Source organism: Lolium rigidum, chromosome 7, assembly GCF_022539505.1.
Source record: "Lolium rigidum isolate FL_2022 chromosome 7, APGP_CSIRO_Lrig_0.1, whole genome shotgun sequence".
Lineage (NCBI taxonomy): Eukaryota > Viridiplantae > Streptophyta > Magnoliopsida > Poales > Poaceae > Lolium > Lolium rigidum.
The window spans coordinates 196272412-196297667 of record NC_061514.1 but is presented as its reverse complement, the minus strand read 5'-3'; the positions used below and the strand labels follow the sequence as shown (position 1 = coordinate 196297667).

The following is a 25256-nucleotide window of genomic DNA, read 5'->3' as shown; positions in this document are numbered from 1 at the left end:
GGATGCCCCCGTGGTTCATCCCTGCATATTTTAAGAAGACTCAAGCATCTAAGCTTGGGGATGCCCAAGGCATCCCTTCTTCATCGACAATTTATCAGGTCACCTCTAGTGAAACTATATTTTTATTCCATCACATCTTATGTGCTTTACTTGGAGCGTCTGTTTTTTTTTTGTTTTTGTTTTTGTTTGAATAAAATCGGATCCTAGCCCTCCTTGTTTGGGAGAGAGACACGCTCCGCTGTTTCGTATGAACACATATGTTCTTAGCTTTACTTTTAATGTTCATGGCGAAGGTTGAAACTGCTTCGTTCATTGTTATAAGGTTGGAAACAGAAAATGCTGCATGTGGTAATTGGTATAATGTCTTGAATAATTTGATACTTGGCAATTGTTGTGCTCATATAGATCATGTTTAAGCTCTTACATCATGTACTTTGCACCTATTAATGAAGAACTACATAGAGCTTGTTAAAATTTGGTTTCCATGATTGGTCTCTAGAGTCTAGATATTTTCTGGTTAAGGTGTTTGAACAACAAGGAAGACGATGTAAAGTCTTATAATGCTTGCAATATGTTCTTATGTAAGTTTTGCTGTACCATTTTATACTTGAGTTAGCTTCAAACAACCTTGCTAGCCTAGCCTTGTATTGAGAGGAATTCTTCTCGTGCATCCAAATCTTTGAGCCAAAAACTAGGCCATTTGTGTCCACCATACCTACCTACTACATGGTATTTCTCTGCCATTCCAAAGTAAATTACTTGAGTGCTACCTTTAAAATTCTATCCTTTGTCTTTGCAATATATAGCTCATGGGAAAATAGCCTTAAAAACTATTGTGGTAAAGAATATGTAGCTATGTATCTTATTTCTTATAAGTTGCTTGTTGAGCGGTAACCATGCTTCTGGGGACGCCACCAAATATTACACCTTTGATGAACATCATGTGAGTTGCTATGCATGTTCGTCTTGTCTGAAGTAAGGGTGATTTATCATGATCAAATGGTTTGAGTATGCATATTGTTAGAGAAGAACATTGGGCCGCTAACTAAAGCCATGATCCATGGTGGAAGTTTCAGTTTGGACAATTAATCCTCAATCTCTTATGAGAATATTATCTATTATTGAATGCTTATGCATTAAAGAGGAGTCCATTATCTGTTGTCTATGTTGTCCCGGTATGGATGTCTAAGTTGAGAATAATCAAAAATGAGAAATCAAATGCGATCTTTCTCCTTAGACCTTTGTACAGGCGGCATAGAGGTACCCCTTTGTGACACTTGGTTGAAACATATGTTATGCAATGATAATCCATGTAAATCCAAGCTAATTAGGACAAGGTGCGGGCACTATTGGTAATCTATGCATGAGGCTTGCAACTTATAGGATGTATTATACATAACACATATGATTTATTACTACCGTTGACAAAATTGTTTCTATGTTTTCAAAATGAAAAGCTCTAGCACAAAAATAGTAATCCATGCTTCCATCTGCGAAGGGCCTATATTTTACTTTATTGTTGAGTCAGTTTACCTACTTCTTTCTATCTTAGAAGCAAACACTTGTATGAACTGTGTGCATTGATTCTTACATGTTTACCTATTGCACTTGTTATATTACTTTGTGTTGACAATTATCCATGAGATAAATATGTTGAAGTTGAAAGCAACTGCTGAAACTTATATCTTCCTTTGTGTTGCTTCAAAGTTTTCTACTAAGAATCTATTGCTTTATGAGTTAACTCTTATGCAAGTCTTATTGATGCTTCTCTTGAAAGTATTATTCATGAAAAGTCTTTGCTATATGATTCAATTGTTTATTCATTGTCTTTACCATTGCTTCGAATCGCTGCATTCATCTCATATGCTTTACAATAGTATTGATCAAGATTATGATAGCATGTCACTTCAGAAATTATCTTTGTTATCGTTTACCTACTCGAGGGCAAGTAGGAACTAAGCTTGGGGATGCTTGATACGTCCCAAACGTATCTATAATTTCTTATGTTCCATGCTACATTTATGATGATACTCACATGTTTTATACACACTTTATGTTATTATTATGCATTTTCCGGCACTAACCTATTGACGAGATGCCGAAGAGCCAGTTGCTGTTTTCTGCTATTTTTGGTTTCAGAAAGCCTACAAAGGAAATATTCTCGGAATTGGACGAAATCAACGCCCAGGGTCTTATTTTTCCACGAAGCTTCCAGAAGACCGAAGGGATTACGAAGTGGGGCGACGGGGCGCCCAGACCACAGGGCCGTGCGGACAAGGGTGGGCCCGCGTCGCCCTATGGGGTGGGCCCCCCGTCATCCCTCCGACTCCGCTCTTCCGCCTACTTATACCCTTCGTCGCGAAAACCCCAGTACCGAGAGCCACGATACGGAAAACCTTCCAGAGACGCCACCGCCGCCAATCCCATCTCGGGGGATTCAGGAGATCGCCTCCGGCACCCTGCCGGAGAGGGGAATTATCCCCCGGAGGACTCTTCATCACCATGTTCGCCTCCGAATTGATGTGTGAGTAGTTCACCCCTGGACTATGGGCACATAGCAGTAGCTAGATGGTTGTCTTCTCCTTATTGTGCCATCATGTTAGATCTTGTGAGCTGCCTATCATGATCAAGATCATCTATTTGTAATGCTACATGTTGTGTTTGTTGGGATCCGATGAATATGGAATACTATGTCAAGTTGATTATCAATCTATCATATATATGTTGTTTATGTTCTTGCATGCTCTCCGTTGCTAGTAGAGGCTCGGCCAAGTTGATACTTGTGACTCCAAGAGGGAGTATTTATGCTCGATAGTGGGTTCATGCCTCCATTGAATCCGGGACAGTGACAGAAAGTTCTAAGGTTGTGGATGTGTTGTTGCCACTAGGGATAAAACATCAATGCTTTGTCTAAGGATATTTGTGTTGATTACATTACGCACCATACTTAATGCAATTGTCTGTTGTTTGCAACTTAATACTGGAAGGGGTTCGGATGATAACCTGAAGGTGGAGTTTTTAGGCATAGATGCATGCTGGATAGCGGTCTATGTACTTTGTCGTAATGCGCTGATTAAATCTCATAGTAGTCATCGTGATATATGTATGTGCATTGTTATGCCTTCTTTATTTGTCAATTGCCCAACTGTAATTTGTTCACCCAACATGCCATTTATCTTATGGGAGAGACACCACTAGTGAACTGTGGACCCTGGTCCATTCTTTACATCTGAAATACAATCCACTGCAATACTTGTTTTTTACTATTCTTCGAAAACAAACATTATCTTCCACACTATACATTTAATCCTTTGTTTACAGCAAGCCGGTGAGATTGACAACCTAACTGTTACGTTGGGGCAAAGTACTTTGATTGTGTTGTGCAGGTTCCACGTTGGCGCCGGAATCCCTGGTGTTGCGCCGCACTACACTCCGTCACCAACGACCTTCACGTGATCCTTGACTCCTACTGGTTGGATAACCTTGGTTTCTTACTGAGGGAAAACTTGCTGCTGTACGCATCACACCTTCCTCTTGGGGTTCCCAACGGACGTGTGTCTTGCACGCCATCAGCGTAGAGCAGTAAGTTTTCCCTCAGTAAGAAACCAAGGTTATCGAACCAGTAGGAGATGAAGGCCACGTGAAGGTTGTTGGTGGAGGAGTGTAGTGCGGTGCAACACCAGGGATTCCGGTGCCAACGTGGAACCTGCACAACACAATCAAAATACTTTGCCCCAACTTAACAATGAGGTTGTCAATCTCACCGGCTTGCTGTAAACAAAGGATTAAACGTATGGTGTGGAGAATGATGTTTGTTTGCAAAGAACAACAGAGAACATTGATTGCAGTAGATTGTATTTCAGATGTAAAAGAATGGACCGGGGTCCACAGTTCACTAGTGGTGTCTCTCCATTAAGATAAATAGCATGTTGGGTGAACAAATTACAGCTTGAGCAATTGACAAATAGAGAGGGCATAAAAATGCAGAATACATATCATGATGACTACTATGAGATTTACTTAGGGCATTACGACAAAGAACATAGACCGCTATCCAAACATGCATCTATGCCTAAAAAGTCCACCTTCGGGTTAGCATTCGCACCCTTCCAGTATTAAGTTGCAAACAATAGACAATTGCATTAAGTACCGTGCGTAATGTAAACAATACAAATATCCTTAGACAAAGCATTGATGTTTTATCACTAGTGGCAACAAGACATCCACAACCTTAGGGGTTGTCACTCCCCGCATTCAATGGAGACATGAACCCACTATCGAGCATAAATACTCCCTCTTGGAGTTACAAGTATCAACTTGGTCGAGCCTCTACTAGCAACGAGAGCATGCAAGATCATAAACAACACATATATGATAGATCAATAATCAACTTGACATAGTATTCCATATTCATCGGATCCCAACAAACACAACATGTAGCATTACAATAAGATGATCTTGATCATGATAGGCAGCTCACAAGATCTAAACATGACAGCACAAGAGGAGAAGACAACCATCTAGCTACTTCTATGGACCCATAGTCCAAGGATGAACTACTCACGCATCAGTCCGGAGGCGGGCATGGTGATGTAGAGCCCTCCGGTGATGATTCCCCTCTCCGGCAGGGTGCCAGAGGCATTCTTCAGAACCTCCCGAGATGAGGTTGACGGCGGTGGCATCTCAGTATGTTTTCTCGTATCGTGGCTCTCGGTACTAGGGTTTTCGCGACAGAGAGATTATATAGGCGAAGGGGCAGAGTCGGGGGAGTCCCGAGGGGCCCACCCCATATGGCGGCGCGGCCAGGGGTGGGCCCGTGCCCCCCTAGCGTGTGGCCGCCTCGTGGCTCCTCTTCGTCTCCTCTTCGGACTTCTGGAAGGCTCCGTGGAAAATAAGACCGTGGGCTTTTGTTTCGTCCAATTCCGAGAATATTTCCTGTGTAGGATTTCGAAACCAAAAACAGCAGAAACAGAACTCGGCGCTTCGGCATCTTGTTAATAGGTTAGTGCCGGAAAATGCATCAAAATGATATAAAGTGTATATAAAACATGTGAATATTGTCATAAAACTAGCATGGAACATAAGAAATTATAGATACATTTGAGACGTATCACCAGAGCACGCACGCGCCTCGTCACTATCGTCCTCCCCTTGACCTCTCCTCTCGCACCGTGCACCACCACGTCACCCTCTACCTCCCAGACACGCTCACCTGCGCCGGAGAGGACGGTAGCCGTCATCACCATCGACGACTTCCGCCTCGGTACTGTGAGCTCGCGTCACGTTCCTCGCCGCATCACTGCATCATTTTCAGCGCCATCAAGTGCGTCGTGCTCGCCATGATATCGCCAACACTGCTGCACCGTCGCCCAGCTCTCTCCGCCCCTGTAGCCTCGTCGCCATGATCGACCTCATCCATGCGCCTCGACACCCTCTCGCCGCTATAAATAGAGGCCTTCCCCTCTCAAATTTCTCACACCATTCGCTTCTCCTCTCATCTCTGATCCTCCTCGAGAACAGCCACCATCCAATTTGCACCGTAGCTCCCCAATCGTTCGCCGGAGTGCCGTGGAGCCGCCGCAGAAGGAGCCGGAGCTAGGAGCCACCTTAGGCGAGGCCACCAGTACCTGGAGCTTCGCCGTCGTCCGCAACATCGTCCTGCATCAATGCCGACGATCACCAGACCATGGTTAGCCCTCCGACCCCCTGGTGCTCACCGCCAGTGAGCCCATGCTCGTCGTCGACGATGACGCACGAGGGCTGTTGGATCGCCATCTAATCCTGCGGCTCTGTTTAGAACATACCGTTTCGGGAGTTATGACTCACTAACGAGTGGACCCCATCGTCAGGTGGCCCGCTCGTGCGAGACACGCAGCTGGGCCGGCCCATCTTTCTATTTCTCTCTTTGGCCCGTTAACCTTTTCCGCGCGAGCCCAGCTATTCAAATTTGAATTAATCATTTCAGTTTGAATTCAATACTGGAGCCAAGTTCAAATTTGAAAATAGAGGGATCTACTGAGCCAAATTTTATGAACTTAATATTGTTGGAAAGCTTATGAAAAGCTCTAACCAACTACACTGGTTTCAACCCTAGATCTGTTGTATAAATAATGTAGCAAAAAGAACAAGCTAGTACCTTTTTCAAATTCAAACATTTATTAAAAATCAACCATAAGTGATTTTGAGTTGATTCCAACTCTCATAAATCACATTTCACATACTCTACATGAATGTATAAAAACATAGCCTAGTTGTTTGCATGATCATGGGATAGAGCAAAATAATGGCTATGTGGCCATTTCTAGTCCATTTAAATTACCCAAAATTAAATAGTAAATAGTATGAGAGGTTTCCTCTCATTTAAATCATTGTCTCAAGTGATTCAATATGAGGAAATGATCTTAGCTATAGAACCACATACTTGATTACTTAGAGATATTAAATTGTTCCAAAAGTAGTATTTAAATTGCATGACGTATAGTACCTCATTTAAATCATTTTTCTCAAATGATAAGTATGAAGTGTTGACCTTGGTCAAAATAATCCCATACTTATTAATTGAGGAGATTAAATCTTAATAAGATTCAATGAGAGGAAATTATTCTTCTTACGAGTTCTCTGATGTCTACGCACGCTTCTATTCATGTAGACAGTGTTGGGTCTCCAAGAGCAGAGGTTTGTAGAACAGCAGCAAGTTTCCCTTAAGTGAATCACCCAAGGTTTATCAAACTCAGGGAGGTAGAGGTCAAAGATATCCCTCTCAAGCAACCCTGCAATTAAGATACAAGAAGTCTCTTGTGTTCCCAACACACCTAATACACTTGTCATATGTATATGTGCACTAGTTCGGCGAAGAGATAGTGAAATACAAGTAATATGGATGATTATAAGTAGTAATTGCAATCTGAAATAAAAATGGAGGCAAGCGAACATGTAGCAGAACTTGTTGGAAACGGTGTTTCAATGCTTAGAAACAAGGCCTAGGGATCACACTTTCACTAGTGGACACTCTCAGCAATGATTACATAACAAATAAATAACTTCTCCTCACTTGTGCTACTCTGAATTACTCTCCTCTTGGAATCACTAATCATGTAGCGGCTACGGAAGCTCCACTCAAAGTTCATCAAGTACTTGACAAACACCACTCATAGGGATATCCTCATCAAATCATAATCCAAGATAATACCATTGCAATTTAGACCGAGTACTAACATAGCATACACACTCGTCAACAATAGCTATGAAAGGGGGAATAGATCACATCAATACTATCATAGTAATAGTTAACTTCATAATCCACAAGAGATTACAATCATAACCTACGCCAAGTACTACATGATGCACACACTGTCAACTTTACATCAAGGAGGAGGAATAGTTTACTTTAATAACATCACTAGAGCAGCACATAGATTAATAGTGATACAAAGCTCATGATCACATAAAGATCACACCATGGGAGAGAGAGATAAACCACATAGCTACCGGTAGAGCCCTCAGCCTCGGGGGAGAACTACTCCCTCCTCATCATGGGATATAACAACGTCGATGAAGATGGCGGTGGTGTCGATGGAAATGACTCCGGGGGCAATTCCCCGTCCCGGCGGCGTGCCGGAATAGAGACTTCTGTCCCCCGAAACTTGTCTTCGCGATGGTGGCGGCTACGGAACTCTTCGTGGAATATCGTCGGGTGTTTTAGGGTTTTCGCGACAGACAGAATATATAGGCGAAAAGGCGATGTTGGTCGAGTCCCGAGGGGCCCACCCCATATGGCGGCGCGGCCAGGGGTGGGGCCGCGCCCCCCTAGGGTGTGGCCGCCTCGTGGCTCCTCTTCGTCTCCTCTTCGATGTTCTGGAAGACTCCGTGGAAAATAAGACCGTGGGCTTTGGTTGGCGGCCCAATCTTCTTCTCTAACAATATGCATACTCAAACCATTTAACTCATGGCAAATCTCCCTTACTCCAGACAAGACGAACATGCATAGCAACTCACATGATATTCAACAAAGGTGTAACAGGTTGATAGCGTCCCCAGATAACATGGTTACCTCTCAACAAGCAACTTATAAGAACTAAGATACATAAGCGACATATTCTTTACCACAATAGTTTTTAAACTACTTTCCCATGAGCAATGTATTGCAAAGACAAGGAATGAAATTTTTAAAGGTAGCACGCAAGCAATTTGCTTGGAATGGCAGAAAAATACCACATGATAGGTAGTTATGGTGGACACAAATGGCATAAGTTTTGGCTCAAGGATTTGGATGCACGAGAAGCATTCCCTCTCAGTACAAGGCTTGGGCTAGCAAGGTTGTTTGAAGCAAACACAAGTATGAACCGGTACAGCAAAACTTACATAAGAACATATTGCAAGCATTATAAGACTCTACACTGTCTTCCTTGTTGTTCAAACACTTTTACCAGAAAATATCTAGACTTTAGAGAGACCAATCATGCAAACCAAATTTCAACAAGCTCTATGGTAGTTCTCCACTAATAAGTTTAAACTACATGATACAAGAGCTTAAACATGATCTACTTGAGAGCTCAAAACAATTGCCAAGTATCAAATTATTCAAGACAATATACCAATTACCACATGAAGCATTTTCTGTTTCCAACCAAATAGCAATAAGTGCAGCGACTTTCAGATTTTTCCATGAACATTAAAAGTAAAACGAAGAACACAAGTGTTCAAATGAAATAGCGGAGCGTGTCTCTCTCCCACACAAGCATGATAGGATCCGATTTATTCAGAGAACTAAGATAACAAAACGAAAAATAAAAGCACACAAACGCTCCAAGTAAAGCACATAAGATGTGACGGAATAAAAATATAGTTTCACTAGAGGTGACCTGATAAGTTGTTGATGAAGAAGGGGATGCCTTGGGCATCCCCAAGCTTAGACGCTTGAGTCTTCTTGAAATATGCTTGGGTGACCCACGGGGGTATCCCCAAGCTTAGACTTTTCACTCTTCTTGATCATATCATATCATCCTTCTCTCTTGACCCTTGAAAACTTCCTTCACACCAAACTCAAAACAATCTCATTAGAGGGTTAGTGCATAATAAAAAATTCACATGTTCAGCAAGGACACAATCATTCCCAACACTTCTGGACATTACCCAAGGTTACTGAAATTTAATGGAGCAAAGAAATCCACTCAAACACAATAAAGGAGGCAATGCGAAATAAAAGGCAGAATCTGTCAAAACAGAACAGTCCATAAAGACGAATTTTTTCGAGGCACTTAACATGCTCAGATGAAGAAGCTCAAATTGAATGAAAGTTGCGTACATATCTGAGGATAACTCATGAATTTTCTCAGATTTTTTAGAGTTTCCTACAGAGATATCTACTCAAATTCGTGACAGCTAGAAATTTGTTTCTACGCAGAAATCCAAATCTAGTATCAACTTTACTATCAAAGACTTTACTTGGCACAACAATGCAATAAAATAAAGATAAGGAGAGGTTGCTACAGTAGTAACAACTTCCAAGACACAACAAAACAGTAGCAAAATAAAAACATGGGCTATCTCCCAAGAAGTGCTTTCTTCATAGCCATTAAGATGGGCTCAGTAATTTTAATGATGCTCTCGCAAGAAATAAGAGTTCAAGCAAAAGAGAGCATCACAAGCAAATAAGAAACACTTTTAAGTCTAACCCATTTCCTATGAAAAGGAATCTTGTAAATAAACAAGTCATGTCAGCATAATGCAATAAGCATAGAAAGGCAACACAAGCGCAACTTTAAGATTCTCAACATAAAGAGGGGAAACTTAATATTATTAAGATGCATATAACCATGTTTCCCTCTCTCATAATAACTTTCAGTAGCATCATGAACAAACTCAACAATATAACTATCACATGAAACATTCTTATTCACATGCATAAAAATATCATTACTCTCCACATAAGCATAATCAATTTTATTAGTAATAGTGGGAGTAAAACTATCACAACCATCATTGTAATCATCATAAATTGCAGGCATGGTATAATCATAATAAACTTTATCCTCCATAGTAGGTGGCACCAAAATACCACTATAATTATAATCATCATAAATGGGAGGCAAAGTATCATCAAAGAAAATTTTCTCCTCAAAACTTGGGGGACTAAAAATATCACAACCAGCTTCCCCAAGCTTAAATTCTTCCATAGAATTAGCAATAATAGTGTTCAAAGAGTTCATGCTAATAACATTGCTACAACTATTTTGCAAACAAAGTTCCATGGGTTTTTTAATTCTCTCTTCAAACACATCATGTCCTAATTCAATATAAAGTTCATAAAGATCTCTAGTTTTTGTTGTTGTTTTCCATTAAGCCTAACTAGTGAAATAAAAACAAGAAACAAAAAGATATAATTGCAGGATCTAAAGGAAATAGCTTCGAGCACTCACACACCGGCAACAGTGCTAGGAAATAGCTTAGTAGTCGGAGGATGTGAATACCTTTTACCTTACCTCCCCGGCAACGGCGCCAGGAAAATGGCTTGATGTCTACGCACGCTTCTATTCCCGTAGACAGTGTTGGGCCTCCAAGAGCAGAGGTTTGTAGAACAGCAGCAAGTTTCCCTTAAGTGAATCACCCAAGGTTTATCGAACTCAGGGAGGTAGAGGTCAAATATATCCCTCTCAAGCAACCCTGCAATTAAGATACAAGAAGTCTCTTGTGTCCCCAACACACCTAATACACTTGCCAGATGTATAGGTGCACTAGTTCGGCGAAGAGATAGGGAAATACAAGTAATATGGATGATTATAAGTAGTAATTGCAATCTGAAATAAAAATGGCGGGAAGCGAACATGTAGCAGAACTTGTTGGAAACGGTGTTTCAATGCTTAGAAACAAGGCCTAGGGATCATACTTTCACTAGTGGACACTCTCAAAAATGATCACATAATAAATAAATAACTTCTCCTCACTTGTGCTACTCTGAATTACTCTCCTATTGGAATCACTAATCATGTAGCGGCTACGAAAGCTCCACTCAAAGTTCATCAAGTACTTGACAAACACCACTCATAGGGATATCCTCATCAAATCATAATCCAAGATAATACCATTGCAATTTAGACCGAGTACTAACATAGCATACACACTGTCAACAATAGCTATGAAAGGGGGAATAGATCACATCAATACTATCATAGTAATAGTTAACTTCATAATCCACAAGAGATTACAATCATAACCTACGCCAAGTACTACATGATGCACACACTGTCAACTTTACATCATGGAGGAGGAATAGTCTATTTTAATAACATCACTAGAGCAGCACATAGATTAATAGTGATACAAAGCTCATGATCACATAAAGATCACACCATGGGAGAGAGAGATGAACCACATAGCTACCGGTAGAGCCCTCAGCCTCGGGGGAGAACTACTCCCTCCTCATCATGGGAGACAGACAACGGCGATGAAGATGGCGGTAGTGTCGATGGAGATGACTCCGGGGGCAATTCCCGTCCCGGCGGCGTGCCGGAACAGAGACTTCTGTCCCCCGAAACTTGTCTTCGCGATGGCGGCGGCTACGGAACTCTTCGTGGAATATCGTCGGGTGTTTTAGGGTTTTCGCGACGGACAGAATATATAGGCGAAAGGGCGATGTCGGTGGAGTCCCGAGGGGCCCACCCCATATGGCGGCGCGGCCAGGGGTGTGGCCGCCTCGTGGCTCCTCTTCATCTCCTCTTCGGTGTTCTAGAAGGCTCCATGGAAAATAAGACCGTGGGATTTTGTTTCGTCCAATTCCGAGAATATTTCCTGTGTAGGATTTCTGAAACCAAAAACAGCAGAAAACAGGAACTGGCGCTTCGGCATCTTGTTAATAGGTTAGTGTCGGAAAATGCATCAAAATGATATAAAGTGTATGTAAAACATGTGAGTATTGTCATAAAACTAGCATGGAACATAAGAAATTATAGATACGTTTGAGACGTATCATTCTCTTAAAAGAAAAACAATGCCAACCCCCTTGTGATTAATGTTGTTATGATTTGATGGCTTGTGTGAACCATTTGTGTGTTAAGTCTAGTACTTAAGCTTTGTGTGGTGATTGTATACCTCGTATCCCTTTATAGACGCTAGTACCGAGGACTACCAGGAGGAGGAGGTCTTCTACCAAGAATAAGAAGAAAGCTTTGATCACTGTACCAATCAAGGCAAGCTATACTCTTGCAAGTTACCCAAGTGGAAGCTCAACTTGAGCAAGGCACTAATACCATACTACTTTGTGTTTTACTTTCCAAGTCCCAGTTTTTATCTTACAAAGCTTTTACTTTGATTATCAAGGGTTACTTTTATAGTTAACTTGAGTCTAGATATGGAGTAGTACAAGAATATCAAAGCTAGCCTAAAGAGCTACAAGCTAGTTAGCACCCCTCATGACTAGCTGCTAGTGCTAAAACTAAAAGTGACTACTCTAGCTGGGAACATGTGAATCTTTTGACTTTGAAAACCTTGGAATGATGAGTCATTCTATTGAAAGATTTCGAAGGTGAAGGTGACTTGAATGACTTGGTGATTTTGATAAAAACTGATGATTGGGTTCGGATGCGATACCATTCCAATTCTTGAGTACCCCCACAATACCTGATTATGGGTAAGGCTTTAGCTGGAAATTTATATGTCTTAGTATGGGTTCCCTCTGAACAAGCGTCATAGAGGTTATGCCGAGGCTGTCTCCGTTGAAAGTGAAATGACGTGAAAAGAGTTGAATGTCCTACCCAAGCCCTGTGCATTTCCCAGGATAGCAGATTGTTATCACTGGGAGGCCAAACTCATCGGGGAGGTGCCTATACTAGGATGTGTAAGTGAAAGGTTAATGGTTGATGATCCGCATACTGAGTTATGATTATTCAGGGCTATCCTTGATGGATATAATCAAATGTTGTGGCACAAATGTGCAACCTCTGCAGAGTGTAAACCTATTCGAATAGCCGTGCCCGCGGTTATGGACGGTTGGATGGCCATACTGTTCCGTTGTCAGATGATTTCTAAAAGTGAGTGGTGATTTTGAAAGGTGAATTTGAATTGATCACAACAGAGTTGTGGGAATGACACTAATGTTCCCACTTGAGTTAAGTTAGGCAAATGAAGAGTCTTTGTTTCATAAGTGCTTATGAAATAAAACTGGCTTTATGCAAATAAACCTAGAGCTTAGAACCCTCTCACTAAAACTGTTAGTACTTACCCTAGTATTAGTTTGCGAGTACATTAAAGTAGTCACGGCTGTGTTCCTGGCTATTCAAATGGCCAGACTATGAAGAAGAGAAGCAGTATCAGGATGACGGACAACAGGACGTCTATGACAACTAGGACCGTCTTCTGACGTCAAGCGTTGCCTGTGGAATAGATGGACTCTACTACGTACTCCCGCTATGTGTTATGTATTTGATCCTTAGATCAATTGTTATAATGAGACTGGATCATGTGATCCTTTTTATGTAAGACTATTATGGTATTGTAATGAATGATATGCTGTGATATGAACTTATTATGTCTCGCAAAAACAATCTTCCTGGAATTGCGATGTATGGCATAATAGGCATCTGGACTTAAAAATCCGGGTGTTGACAAATGCTATGGGCAGCATAGCCAAGAAAGACACAGTCCACGGTTTTTGGTCCAAGCTTTCGCTTCTTGGTGATTGGCAGATTCACTTTAGCCAAATAGCCCCAAGTTCGTAGGTAGGAGAGTGTTGGTATTTTCTTTTCCCATTCCTCATAAGGGGTAATCTCATTATTCTTGGTTGGAACACGGTTTAGGATATGACACGAAGTCAATATAGCCTCCCCCCACCATTCCTTAGATAAACCCGAAACATCTAACATGGCGTTAACCAAATCTATTAGAGTACGGTTTTTTCCTTTCCCAATCCCATTGGATTGTGGGGAATTGGGAGGCGTCCTCTCATGGATTATACCATGTTCCGCACAGAATAAATTGAACTTATTAGAAAAGTACTCTCCACCACGATCGGACCGAACCCTTTTTTATCTTTCTTTCAAGTTGATTCTCAACTTCAACCTTAAAGATTTTAAAGAAATCAAGAGCCTCATCTTTAGTTTTTAGTAGATACACATAACAATACATAGTGCAATCATCAATCAAAGTCATGAAATATTTCTTTCCACCTCTTGTCAACTCACCATTCATCTCACATAGATCTGAATGTATGAGCTCTAGTGGTGCCAAGTTTCTTTCCTTCGTAGGCTTGTGAGGCTTGCGAGGCTGCTTTGCTTGCACACAAGCATGGCACTTAGAGCCTTTGACAAAGGTGAATTTCGGAATTAAACTCATATCAGCAAGCCGCGTCATACAACCGAAATTAACATGAAGTCGTGAATGCCAAACATTAGTTTCATTAACACTAGTGTTTACATGGTTCACAACATTATCACAGAAGTCTTCTAGAGAGAAGCGAAACATTCCCTCACATTCATAGCCCTTTCCAACAAAAGTTCCATACTTAGACAGTACAACTTAATTGGACTCAAACACCAACTTAAACCCATCTTTCATAAGACGGGAGCCACTAACAAGATTCTTCTTGATAGAAGGGACATGCATCACGTTCTTCAGTTGCACGATCTTTCCCGAAGTAAACTTCAGATCTACCGTGCCAACACCACGAACAGTAGCATGTAACCCATTTCCCATCATTACTGAGGAACCTCGGGCCTGGTAAGAGGTAAACATGGAGATGTCATCACACACATGAACATTAGCACCTGTATAATTCCGCCATTCTGTGGGCTGAAACACCAAAAGAACAGTAGGTAATATATTACCATACCCTGTAGTTCCTTCACCGGTGTTGCCAATGACCATGTTGACAGAATTTGAGTTATGTCCAGCCTGACCTTTCTTTCCTTTGCGTTGTGGACAACGATTATCCCAATGGCATGTCTCGCCACACACCCAGCAAGGATCTTTCTTCTCCGTTTTCCCCTTCTTCTTGAAGTTGGTGGTCTGGGAGACTCCCTTGTTCTTTTCCTTGGACTTGTGGGCATTTTTCTGTAGCATATTGGCAGCAGAACGTCCGTCGGTTCCTCCAGTGTGTTTGTCTTTTGCCCTCGCCTTCTCTTCAACATCTAGAGAGCCCATGATATTCTCAATAGAGAACTCATACCTCTGATGTTTCAGAGAAGTGGCAAAGTTCCTCCATGAAGGGAAAAACTTAGCGACAATGCATCCCGCGACAAACTTGTCCGGTAGCACACACTTGAGGAGCTCAAGTTCCTTTGCCATGATCTGTATCTCATGAACCTGTTCTACTACAGATCGGTTCTCAACCATTCTGTAGTCATTGAACTGCTCCATAGCATATAGTTCACCTCCGGCATCGGCAGCACCAAACTTAGCTTCCAGTGCATCCCACAGTTCCTTCCATTTCGGATGTGCAGATAAGCATCAACCAACTTGTCTCCAAGCATACTTAGGACGACACCCACAAAGATTACGGTGGCATCCCCGAACGCTTTATCCTCTTCAAGAGTAAGCGGACCTATGGGAGTACCTTCCGCAACTCGGTGCACGCCCATAGAAGTGAGCCACAAGAGGGTCTTATTCTGCCATCTCTTGAAATGAGAACCCGTAAACAGGCTCGGTTTGAGCGCAACAGCAAAACCATACGGTGAAAATTGCCTAAGCATATAAGGTTTTTGGATTGTTAGACTATTAGACAATTTTCGTGTGAGTTTAATTACCGAAAGTAACATTACAGATGCACAAGCATACTTAACCACACATATCAGACTAAGCACATGCATCAGATCTGAACATGGAACAAGTAGCAGTGCAAGGTAGGAGAGGAAAAAAACGTACATCGCGACCGGGAAGGTCGCACCACCAGCAGCACCACCACCATGGGTATTGTTGATGTCGCCCATGGTGTAGTCGAAGTCGTCGATGAAGCAGTCGAACCGGCAAAGAAGAGCACAAACAGCAGCGAGCAGTCGCGCCGAGACGCTCCCCAAAAACCTTATCGCCCGTCTCCCAATGCAGGATCTCAACGGACGGGGTTTCGGAGGCCTGCTCTCCCGGACGGCTGTGCACGCAGTCGCTGGGATGGGGAAGACTAGAGAGTAGTGCAGCAAAAGGAACTTCGTGAGAGAGACAGACTAGAGAGTTCTGAGAGCTGTATTCTCCAGATCTCACCTGTCTCCTTGTATAGCCTGGGAGGAGAGCCGACCCGACCACGTTGCCATGCGTAGGAAGCCAGGGACACGCGGCGAGCATGCACATGCAGATCGACACGTACCCAACTCAGTTGGTGCACCAAGCAAAAATTTAGGCTTCTTTGAGTGTGTCTCGAACTCGAACTCGAGTCACGAAACGCGACGTGCGTGACGTGACGTGACGTGACGTGCCGAGGCGGGGCGGGGCGGGGCGGGGCGGGCGGAGGAGAAGGAGTGCGCGAGGACTCCTTCTATTCTCACTCACTTGGAAGGATTAGAACAGCAGCCCTTATATACCACTTCAACTCTCTCCCAACTAGCAATGTGGGACTAGACTTTGTCCTCCAAGACTGTTCCAAGCTGCCAATGTGATGGACCTTGAGATTTCAGGAATTGTAGACTACATGAGCTGCCTTATTGGGCTGTAGCCCATCTACATTCAACACTACGTTTGCGGCGCTTGTCTGCACAACGTTTTTTCAGCCCGCTAACAGTGTTTGGAATGTCCTCCATCAGCGTATTTGGGGTTTATAGTTTGAGGGTTCTGCTAGAGTTGCTCGGTTGAGGGCCCGTGACTCGTAACTAAATTTCACATGCGATCAGATCAGTAGCGTTTTTCCTACTAATGTAGCGTACAATATGGTAAGTAAGCGGTAACCATCTGACAATTATGAACAAATATTTTTATGTTGAAACATGTCAATCTGTTATTAGGTTCGTCAAGACTAAGTCAGCGATGCAGGTCGAAGAGATAAAAATTTCTGAAAGCATATATGTCCAGCAGAAAAAAAGAAAGATATGTATGAGATAGGTCGAGCAGGAGGAGAACCAAAACTGCCGGCGCACTCAAGCACTAACCATTGGCACATGTTTGTAGCTGGCTCATTAATTAAAATCTAACTAGAGTTAAAAATGACATTAGATATCCATGTTCGCTATGCATCACCATTTACAAGCATATGTCGGGCACTTTTTTTCTCCGAAAAAGACGTCGAAACCCCGGCCTCTCATCCCATATGCCGCACACAACCACAAGTGAGGTAGCCGAACAATGTATGTTTCAATCGAATAGAATTGAAAAAATTGCCTGTTGCGGTACAAATTAATTCAAAGAACACTATTTTTTTTGCCAGCCTAGCTAGCTCAAAGCCTCAAACAGTTACGAGTGATGATAACATAACAATGGCAATCCAGAAACAGAAGGCGCATGCAGAGGCCGGTCACCGGTCATCGATCACACGACACGAACATGTCGACGACCGTATCTCAGCTGTCAACAACGATCATTCAGAGCATGAGCATGGCTGCGGCCACGGCGCCGGCCGCCGCCATTGCCTGTGAAACCGCTCCGTCAACGAAAGAGGCCGAAGAGGATGGCGGGGCAGCCGGGGCCTGTGCGGCGGAGTTGGCGGTGACGACTAGGAGCTTCATGCCCTGGGTGCAGTGGTTGCCCACGCCGCAGACGAACCACCTCCTCCCGGCCTTGTCGAGCGGCACGGCGTCGCTGCCGGGCTCCAGGTCCCAAGCGCGTTCCCCGTCACGTTGCAGGCCTTGAAGTCCGCGCCCGTCACTTCCATCACGTTGTGCTTGTCGGAGGGGTACATGAACACTGCAAACAAACGCAAAGATGTTAGCACATTCCGGTACGAGTTCTAACTAAGAGTTGCGGATCGAAGGTGCGTGCTCGCAAAACATACTTAGGCTGTCACCGACGACGAAGGTTTTGCCCTCAGTCCAGGTGGCAGGGTATTTGAGAGTCCAGCCGGCGGCGTCCCCGACAGTTAAAACCTCGGCCGAGGCCGGGGCTAGGAGGAAGGCGGCGGCAATGGCAGCGGCAGCAAGGAGCAGCACTAGCCGGGAAGCCATCGGGTATATAGTGATACTTGTGTGTATGGCAGCCTCTCTGTTTCTCGTAGTTAGTTGCAGATCGACTCGTAGGCTGTTGCTGTATGGCTTGCAGGATAAGTGCCATTTCGAATGTATTTATAGGGCAGAGATAGCGACCTAGTCAATGGATTCATGTGGTGATTTCCAAGTGGAAGAAGCTGCAGGTTGATGGCGGCATGCCGGCATTAGCTGGTGAATGACAGGGATGCTTATACCATGAAAAAAGACAACGTTTGGCACATTGTTCTTCCCCTGCCGTGGACGTTATACTCAGTTTCAGGGTTGACAGTTTCTTCCGTTATTGTTGACATGTTCTCCATGTTTTTTTTTGGTTCTGGAGTACAAAGATTTTAGTGACCCCTAACTTGAGTATTTTTCGATAAAATTAGTATAACATAAACATGTTACCAATTAACTAACTACTCTAACAACATCTCCCCTACTTTAAAAGAGCGAGAGCGTCCCATCCAACAAATCTCAGCCTTACAAAGCATATATCTAACGCCTGAAATAGCTTACATCTTTGAAGGAACGGACCAGCGGATCACAACCGTATCCATTGATCCAGGAAAAAACAAGATCGTGCTGAACTAACCGTCTCTCGACATCCACCGCGCCGTCCTCTCGCCCTCGCTAGCGTGCCACCCAGCAGCAGTTCTCGACGTCCAGCACCCCTTCCTCTCGCCCTGGTCGCCCAGCAGCGTCCGCCCAGCAGCAGTTCTCGACGTCCACCACCCCTTCCTCTCGCCCTGGTCGCCCAGCAGCGTCCATATCTCCTCTTCCAAATCGCCTTCCTCTCACCGCCGTCGCCCTGCTCACGTTCCTCTCGCCGTCGTCGCCCTGCTGCACTATCGCAGTCCACGACACAGTCCTCTCGCCGTCGTCATACTGCTGCCCAATCGCTTCCGGGCATGCCCTCCGCCCTCCACGCAAGGGAATCAAGGACGCCGTCCACGGATGCCAAACGAACTCCACGTCTTTCTTCAACAATCGGCCCTGCAAAAACAAGAAGCATCAAGTATCATATATTATGCTAATACTAATGAGAAGGGGTTCAAATTAACTTGGAAAAAGAACTCTGGAAGAAATGATCACTATCATATAAAACAAAAGGTATTGTACCCCTGGAAGGTTCACAATTTTTAAACCAATATATATGGAGTTTAGGTTTTGCAATAATCTAGATTTCCAGGTGACATTAAGAAATATTACCACGATTGTGTTTTAGAATCACATTTGAATGTCCAACATACATTTTTCATGGTAGGCCCTGGTTGCTTCATATCTCCCACAAATTTGAAGTTTTTATACATTTGTTTCATGCTCATGCTATAAGGATGTGGATATGATCACAAAGTGCAAGAACCAGCGTTACACCATACAAGTACTGGGAATATATGGTTAAGTACCTCATCAAAAGGTACAGATGCTGATTGAGTCAGTACCTCTTGCTGCAAGCGATGGGAAAAAACGAAATGACCCTGGTTAACCAATTCTAAACAAAAAATTAATGGCGCAACAATTGGAATCCTTTAGACAATGCCAGGTAGCTTTCTTTGATGTTAATTCCTATCAAAATATAATACCGAACAGTTGCTTCTCAAAGCTGAGAATAAAAAAAGCATCCAACTCAAGTTTTATTAGGCTAGGTGATTATCTAAAATCTAGATATAGCCAAATATAAATTTACAACAATATAAAAGGACACAAAGCTAACAGAATTCTATGAGAGTTGTAATCCTCACCAACGAGGTTGTATGTCTAACAGCATTTCATCTTACTCCTGGCGATCAAAACCACAGAGTATGTTCGCACTAAAGTTAACCATACTCGGGACTCGGGACTCATTGCTTCTATCAATAAGCAGAAAGTGCCATGTGGAGATGTAATGGTGACTATGATGTCAATCAGTTACCTATATGCAAATATAAATTAAAGCTAAAAATACAGTATTTCGCAATTATTCATTGATGCTATTGCAATTTGCTGGCAGGCAGTTTTAATGCCTCTTAATTTTACAGGGTAGAGGAACCTAAATTTGGTATGGCATCTTCCTCACGGACTCCATTCCAAGATATAACCAACGGGCAAAGTCAAGGTAGCTGACAGAACGCGCAATGTTCAACAAGATCGTTATTATCTGACATTCGTTATTATCTGACATACTAACTTGTCATGTGTATGCGGATTCTAAAGAGGTCAAAAGGTAGAGGATAGGGAGCGGTATGCAAATAAAAAATATGAGATTTTAAAACGCCAACGTGAACTACGGGACCTTAAAAAACAAGCAACCGCCGCTGTGAATGATGAAAACATACCATGCGAGACACAGGCCACAAGAATATCTGGAGGCACCCAGATACATGACATTGCTACTAAAGAAGGTCATGTGTTCTATGCTTCCAACATATATGTGCATGTTAGAAATGCTGAATTTCTAGGTGCAACTACTTACAGGTTTGGTGCCACATGTTCAGGAGAATGCATCTCAGGTCGGCGGTGATGATGAGTCCGCTTGGTTGCATACAAATGAAGCATGCCAGCTGCAAGCAAAACCAGGAGGAGAAATACATGTTGTTACCGCTCAGTCCAATATTGCACGGGCAGGTTCACACAGCAGATTATCTGGTAATATATTTGTCTGCATCATGTTTTATTTAATTAAACAACTAAAAATGCTCTACAATCTAATCTGACAATGTTCATGTGTTCATATTATGGGATGCAATCTCATCATTATTATGTCACATACTAAAGTGAGATGTGTATGCAGATTCTAAAGAGGTCAAAAGGCACAGGGATAGGGAGCGGTATGCAAATAATAAAGATGAGATCTTAAAACGCCGACGTGAATTACGGGAGCTTAAAAAACAGCCATACGCCGCTGACAATGAGGAAAACATACCAGGCTCTACACAGGTCACCACAATATCTAGAGTCGCACAGATACAGAACATTGCTACTGAAGAAGGTCATGTCTTCTATACTTCCAACATATACGTGGCATGTTATTTGAAAGGCTGATTTCGCAGCTACAAATACTTACAGATATGAGGCCGCATGTGCAGCACTATGCATCTCAACTGGGCGGTGACAATGAGTCCGATTGGTTGCACAGAAATGAAGCATGGCATATGCAAGCAAAACCAGGAGGAAACAAACCTATTCTTGTCGCCCAATCCAATATTACTGGGGCAGGTTCACTCAGCCAAATATCGGGTAATATACTGTTGGGCCTCTTGTTTAATTTATTTCAGCAAGTATATATGCTCTACATCACACTTGTGCGAGTGTGGTGCTGTGACAATCTGTTTATGGAAATTCTCTGACAATGATGTTTTATTACTGGTCCTGTGACAGACCTAACAAACAATCGTGTATGCCCAAGCCAACTTATATATCCATGGTTCCTCACCTGGTTTGCCTGCTTTCTCTTCCCTCCTTGAAATGTTATGTCTGTGATCAGATTGAGTTTAGAATCTGCTGGATGAATAAAAATGGCAAAGGTACAAGAACCAATCAGTCAAAATACTTAATGGCAAAGGTTATCAACTGTATCATGTACCTACGCAGATCCTAAAGAAATAAAGAGGTAGAAGGACAGAGAATGGTATGCACTATATAGAGATGACATCCTAAGTAGACAACGGGAGTCCTGTGAGAATAAAAAAGCTTGTGCCAAGCCCTCCTCAGTAATGAGGACCAACTACTTTTATTGTCATATGCATTCTGATATTGTTAACTACTTTTATTGTGTCATATATGCAGAACAAAATAAACTAAAGCACAGAGGGCTAGAGAAATGTTTTAATGGGCAAAGAACAATCAGTACAAGTGTCTATAGAATCTTACGCTTCCTCCACCAGTGCAGAGATTTCTTTCTTAACCGGCAGAGATGCTAATGTGTCATACCTGAAAGTGTATGAGGAATTAGTGGTGCCATGCTGCAAAAGCAAAACAGGGATGAAGAGTAACCCAGTCTGAAAATTACCAATTTATGCAAACTGAAATGCAAGATTTAAGCAAAATATACTCATTTTAGCTGTATAAAGCTCATAATAGACGATCTCCCTTTGGCCCTATTTCCTTCAATCCTTGTTAGTGAAACAATTCTCTGCTAAATAAGAGTAATCCTACAAATTAGCATGAGATTCCAGTTGACAAAACTAAGTCTGATTAAAATTTCCCAGAAGCTCGAGCAACTACGATTAAAAAACATGCAGCAAATGCTTTAGATATCAGTTCATCGAAGCTCTAGCTTCCATGACATTATTTAGTGAACCTCATTTTGGTTGTGTTGCTTTCGAGCCTTATTGACAAAAATGGTGTGCTAAACATGAATTATATTGAAAAAAATTAGCAGTAGTTCCCATGGTGGCAAAACATAACTGAAACTTGAGGACAAGAAAATTGAGATTTCACTTGAGAACATAAACAGCAGTAGCGAGATAGAACCAGCACACTATAACGAACTAAGCCCATCCTCATATCAATCTCGGAAAGATCACCCTGGCCCAAACGGAACGGTAGCTCGGAATGAGGAATTGCAAGAGGATTTGACCTTCTATTTTTGGAGGCCGGCGATGTGGGGCCCTCTGACGTGTGATGGCCGTGACCCCGATCCGGTGAAGACCAGTCCCACGCCTCCGCGACCGCGTCCAACGGCGCCTAGCGATTGCTCAACCGCGAGCATGCCGAGCTCGAGCGCATCCGCGTATGCATCCGACGATGCCTAGCGCTGGCTCGCCAGCGAGCGTGCCCAGCTCGAGCGCCTCCTCTAGCACTTGCGCGACCGGATTAGATGAGAAGCGGCAGGACGCTGACAGTGGGGACGAAGGGGAGGGGGAGAGATCGAGAGAGGGCGCTGGTGAATGAGGAATGGCAGGGAGAGCAGCAACTCGCCATTCCAGTGAGGGGCAGGGGAGGTAGGTGACAAAGTGTGGGCATTATCTCTCCTCTTTTTTCTTCATTCGAGCCTGTCTAACTTTTGCTTTTCATTTTATTTTAGAGATAGAGCTTATCTGACTAGCTGTGTCTGCGTGCGATCTTCCCGTACAACAATGGAGCGTGTGCCTGTCACAAGGGTTTAAAAAGAAATGTTCATTTATGATTATTTGATGATTTTGAAAGTTTTTATAAAACTATTTATATTAATTAATAATTATTTTTAATATGTATTTAAATTTCAGAATCGTACATGCCATCCTATGGTTTAAGTGAATGTTAAATTCCATGAAATATTTCACGAAAGATATTTTCTCTGACACTTCTGCGTATATTTTGCTACCTACCTATTTCAGTCATAATTTGAAAACTAGCCATGACTACCACTAGATAGATTCATATGGCACGTTTTACAAACAAACCACTCTTCATAGTGGTTTATTAGGGTTATCCGCTCTCCTTTAGTATGAAGGGAGTAGTTGTTATTTTTGTGGACTTGGAAATTAATGATGATAATTTTAGAATTCGATACTTGGAGAATGATGAAGATGACACGGATACCATAGATCGTAAAATGTGATCGATACTCGAAATTGAATGATCAAAATATTAGAAATCAATGCTTGGAGAATGACGGAGAGTGGCTTGGAGAATGTTGCTTAATTTTTTAAATAGTTGTGTAACTAATTATAAAATACTTATATGATTGTGAATTTTACGTGAAGACATATGCAAGCTAAAAAAGAAATAGGATTCACAATATTTTTTATGACACGGTATGAGACGTGCGTTGCACGTGCAAGCTTACTAGTAACATTAAGTGTTAATCGAAACATTAGTGGTACACACCCAAATTGTTAAGAAAAAAACATAGCCATGACAAAGCAATCAACCACTTGCAACAGTTGGAAACAACCATCACCATTCACAACACCTATAGACCGTGAAGTGGTTCCCCAACTACGATCCCTCTAAAAAGAAAACAATACATAAGCTTCGTTGTCATCCAATCTAACCACCAAGTGGGATTATGAGTTTTCTCCTAAAGATATTCTGATCAACCTCTAGATAATGTCTTCACAAGGAAACAACCATAAGTTCGTCATTAACAAGTATAACCAATGAATGTTAGACCTAGGGTTTTTAACCCTTGAAAACAAGACTTGTTACTTGAAGTGCCCCACCAAAATAAAGCCTTTTGTTTTTCCACCAACATTTTCCAATAATTACTGCTGAAAAGCAACTGACCTAGTCACACGGTCGCCCCACACACGGTTTCGGCATGCACATCATCGCTGAAGCAAAACTGGGTTCACACGAATGTTGAGCCAATCAATATCTTTGAATAAATAACCCACGTTGTAAGAAACCTGCCCGTGGCCTATTTATCGATAGTTTCGATGCCAACGCCGAGTCGAGCCAGGCTGCCACCCAAATCGCAATGAGTATAAACTATTGCGAGATCATCCGTCTTAGACATCTTCGTAGACAATGAGTAATCAGATGCTTGCACCAAAACCAAAGAAGCATGGAATATGGGTCAACAGATTTGGAATGACCGACGAGCATATAGGTGGAAGCCCGCTAAACATGGTGTAGGCACCTCAAATAATAGACAAACATCCTCATTCCTCCGGGATGCGGAAGGATGTCTAGTTACGGAGCCCTTGAGTGGCTCATGGAGACACGACGCCATACGATCGATCTTGAGCGACTAATATGCCGAAAATATATTTATGTGTTTTGAAGTTTATTATGTTTATACATGTTATTTGCTTTCAGGGAGCTATAGTCCAGAAAGGCCAAGTTGGAAATGTCGGTTCATCTATATCAAGGTAGATCCACACAACTTAAGACGAACCTCAAAAGTTAGACTAGGCGATCATGTGACCCCATGGAGCCGCCCAAAATCCCAGCTGTGCCATAGATGCTCCCTCTCCCCTTGAGCATCTGATCTAGCCGATTTCTCCGCCGTCGCTTTGCTTTGACCTAAACTACCTATATATACATGTGTAAAATTTATTTTGCGATGGATGTAGCCGAAGAGACATACAAAAATAAATGGAGAAAGACAATACGTCACTTGGGAATAATTGGGTCCTGCCGGAATCTCCTCCGGCCGCTTTGCGATCACCTTCTTGTCACTCTCCACTATGAAGGGAACATTCCAGCCTTGAACTATGAGTTTGTGGTATTACTTTGTTCAATTTCGTCATGTGC

The 25256-nt window shown here is 42.6% G+C and overlaps 1 long non-coding RNA gene across 2 annotated transcripts; it reads right to left on the bottom strand.

Moving 5' to 3' along the window:
* Positions 1-19522: 19522 nt before the first annotated feature.
* Positions 19523-22552, bottom strand: LOC124678460. Of its 2 annotated transcripts, none has more exons than XR_006994486.1 (3): positions 21945-22552; positions 21508-21575; positions 19523-20635 (listed from the first exon to the last, which is right to left on the bottom strand). It is a non-coding gene; the product is annotated as an uncharacterized LOC124678460 (long non-coding RNA). The 2 variants fall into 2 exon arrangements; XR_006994485.1 differs by having other exon boundaries at positions 19524-20635; positions 21508-21572; positions 21945-22549.
* Positions 22553-25256: the final 2704 nt, after the last annotated feature.